The sequence below is a fragment of the Cyprinodon tularosa genome, unplaced genomic scaffold (assembly GCF_016077235.1).
Source record: "Cyprinodon tularosa strain WSP-4 unplaced genomic scaffold, ASM1607723v1 ctg12, whole genome shotgun sequence".
Taxonomy (NCBI): Eukaryota; Metazoa; Chordata; class Actinopteri; order Cyprinodontiformes; family Cyprinodontidae; genus Cyprinodon; species Cyprinodon tularosa.
In genome coordinates, this window is record NW_024038003.1 from 2,118,946 (window position 1) to 2,122,864 (window position 3,919).

The 3,919-nt window shown below is 34.5% G+C and overlaps 1 long non-coding RNA gene across 1 annotated transcript; it reads right to left on the minus strand.

Annotated features, from left to right (window-relative positions):
* Nucleotides 1-422: 422 nt before the first annotated feature.
* Nucleotides 423-1,551, minus strand: LOC119773789. The gene is made up of 3 exons (XR_005279454.1): nt 1,432-1,551; nt 1,207-1,324; nt 423-630 (listed from the first exon to the last, which is right to left on the minus strand). It is a non-coding gene; the product is annotated as an uncharacterized LOC119773789 (long non-coding RNA).
* Nucleotides 1,552-3,919: the final 2,368 nt, after the last annotated feature.

Below are 3,919 nucleotides of genomic sequence, written 5' to 3' on the forward strand. Positions count from 1 at the left end.
GATTCGGCTCAGAGCAATATTTTCATCTTCCTTTTTGAATTTTCATATAATCTTCACCTCTTCTTTCAAGATTTTTTTCATACACACCCTTGAATACCTCATCAGCACAATCTTCTTCAAGGTATTTTATGTTTCCTGAATTCTTAGAACCTCTGGTCACTTCACAACTTCTCAGTAGCTAAAAATATTTAGTTAGGTTGAATTTTTTTATATGCTGATTTTTTAACACTGAAAAGTCAAACTGAAAAACGGATATTGAAAGTGTATTCAATTTGAAATAGTAATGTAATTTTTTTTTAGCTTGAAATGAAAATAAAATTTCAACTATATAAATATAGTGACAATAATTTTTTTTTTTTTTAGGTTGAAAATGTTTTCTGAATATATCTTAACACTGAATGAGTAAGAAAAAACAAACAACATTTATATTTCAGTGGCATTTTTAATTTGAATCCCAGCGATACAGATTTATTTCCATACATTTCTTCCTTGTTGTTGATGCCAATGTCTTATTCCCCCTGGTCACTGCTTCCTGATGATATCGCTTCTGTTTCCATTTTCCGAATAACCTGCTTTGCCCATTTGTTGATGGGATTGCTGCAAATTATCTGCCCACTCTTTGTCTCAAACCTGCAATAGTTTGTGAATATTAGTGGTAGTAGTCTCTATATTCAACCAGGAAAAAGATGTTCAGGTTAAAACCTAATTTCCAAGAGTAACCTGACCAAAACAGCCACATAAAACATTCCAAATGACCCCAAAGACAATCAAATACAAAGACACAAAATACAACAGTTCAACATGTGATAAATGTGTCCTAGATGTATCACATAGCATATTAATGGCATTGTTATTAATATTTAACCTTTTATGATACTACAGTTAGTAATGTAATCCTCTCTGACAAAAATCATTTTGTTGAGTAGCAACCTTATTTGTGTAATTATTTAGACACAATAACACAGGTGGCTTTAAACAACCTGAGAGGCTGGAAAGAGGATCATTCTTCATAGGCTGGCATTTTGAACTGTACAAGCTAGCATGAGTTAAATTACTTAAAGGTACTTTTTAGAGCATTCAAAATGCAAAAAAAAAAAAAAAAAAAAGAAAAAACACCCATAATTCATTATATTTATAAGTGAGGGCAATAAGAAGTTGGGACATAGCTGAAAGTGGAAGGTACAGTGAAATTTTGAGAATACTTACACAATTGCATTGATGAGACATCGGTTTTCCCTCTGAATGGCATAGTTCTTAATTTGAGTCCATCTAACTTGAGTCGTGGACCAACTAATACAGCAGCAGTTATTTGCACATGCAGCAGCTAAACAAAACAAACAACAACAAAAAAACAACAGAGCTATGTTCAGTCAAGTAATGGTATTTCTACTACAACATATTCCACTCAATCAATCTTTTTTCATGACTTACATGTTTGGACAAAGTTCACCCACGAAGTGAAACAGAGAAGAACTGTTAACATCAATCTGAGATGCATCTTTAGAATAAATCCTTCAGTTGGCAACTGTTGAGCATGTTTTTTTTGTTTTTGTTTTTTTACAAGGACCCTGAGATTGAAGAATCATAGAAATGTACCTGTTCTGTGCCGTTACAAGAGCCCCTCTCCTCTTTCAACCATATCCTGCCCCTATAGAACATGTCACTGTGGTTACACAGTGGGGAGGGAGAAATGTTTTAACTCTCAAAAGTCAATTGTTGCAAGCAGTTTGTTTATCACAGACCTGCTTAGAGTGAAACAAACACAAGCATGATCATTTCTACACCTAAAACAGAGATCATCACTTTCCACCACATTTGCCCTGAAAAGCTCAGATACTTTCTCACAGACACACACAAGTTTTGTGCATTAAGCCTTCAAAGAAATCTGAATCTGTTCATTTTAAAATGAAATAGTTAGTTTCCAAATGTTAAACCAATAATCATGACTTCCAACTGCCAAATAAAAATAATCCGTTTTTCATAATATTCTATTATATTAATTTTATCATCTGAAAACTTAAAATGGTTCATTTTAATGCACTGCTCATAGAAGTTTGTCTTACAAATCAAATTTTTACTTCAGTTTATTTAATTAACCGTTTATTCAAAGAAACATTTAATTACAAAGCACGGGTTTAAAGAAAGCTTTGTTTTTGTTTTTTTTTAGATCAAATCTATCCAGCAGTGGCTTAGCCAACTGTTCTTTAGGGTGCTAATCCAGAATTACCCTATTTTAACAAGTTCTATTTCTGCATTTAACAAATGTCAAATAGTCAGGCATGGTAAAATGAGGATATCCATAATTCTTCACTTGCTTTATTTATAGCCTTTGTGAATGAAATGTCTATGCTGCTATTAAAGGACATCCTGCAAAGACTCGAAAGCACAAGGAGATCTCATGGGTGTGGAAACCATTTGATTTTTGAGGGAAGACAGCAGAAAAATGCACCAGTTTTTGTTGTTGTCTATAAATATATTCATTTGGAGATTTTATCGACCGCAATCATCAGTTATTTTTCTCTCACTACAAAAAACTGCAATGACATCTATAGGAGGGAGTGGCAGCCTAGTGGTTAGGGCTTGGAATACTGAGGTTCTGAGTTCGAGCCCCAATCCCACAGACTGCCACTCTGGGTCCCTGAGCAAAGACCCCTAACCCCCACACTGCTCCCCGGGTGCCGCACAATGGCAGCCCAGAGTTCATTTCGTCGCTCTGTACTTGTAATAGTGCAATGACAACCTCATGATAAGCTGGAAAGAAAAAAAAGACATCTATTCTCTTTAAAAAGAACATTTGCTCTATGCTTCAATCAAAGGTTTATTTGCTAAAAGCTAAGCTGAAAGTGGAAACAATAGCTGTACATTAGCCATGTTGTAAAGGCAATTATAAAGAAATTGGTTTGGACCAGTCCAGCCTTAGGAGCTCAGAAAACACACACAGTTGATGAGCTACATTATCAAAAGTATAACTATTATTTAAAGTATTATTTAATATCATTAGTGTATTATTATTCAACATAAATACTTGGCTTTAAAAAGCGCTCCATAAATTAAATGAATGTGTGTGAATAGACTTGTGCACAAAATTTTCACATGTTGCAATGTCACCCTCATTGACTGTTAATAATTTAACAATAAACAAAAGGATCCTTACTAAATAAAACAAAAGGATCCTAACCAAATTAACATCTCTGTTGGAAAATGTCCCCAACCCCATGCATGAAGCTGTTGCAGAGCTGAAGAGCCTCTTCAGTGACAGACTGCTGCACCTTAAATGTATCAGGGAGCGTTATCACAGATCCTTCCTCGCTGCAGCTGTAAGACTTCTCACCACTGTTCCTAACAACCTCAATAAGTTGTTACACTCTTCTATTTTAGTCAGTTACATAACATGCTGCTGTCATTTTGCACATTTGAAATGTTGCTGCTATTTTCAAATGTCCATTACTGTAAAAATATTGGTTATTTATTCTCCAGGTGTAGAGTATTTATATTGTTAAAACACAGTACAGTATTTTTTGTTTATTTTTTAACTTTCGCACTATTATGTTTTTCTTATACACATTTGTCTGACAATGTTTTTTATAATCTCGTTGCTGCTGTAAACACCAGCATTTCCTCATTGTGGGACAAAAAGGGATTTTCTATTCTATTCTAAGTTATTTCTATTGATTTTTTTCACAACTTATCAATTTCCTACATCGTTTACCCTTTTTTGCAAAATGCTCCCATTCCCTTCATCCTCCTCACTCAAGGCCTTTGCAACTAACTCTTTCAAACCATTCCTCTTTATTACCGCTTTCCATCTACCTGTTCCTGCCCAGCCCTCTTCATCACACCCATCGTTCATGTTACATTTTAAACCGGTTTCCTTCCTAATAGCTGCCCTTAATACTCTTCAATCTTCATGTCATCTGTC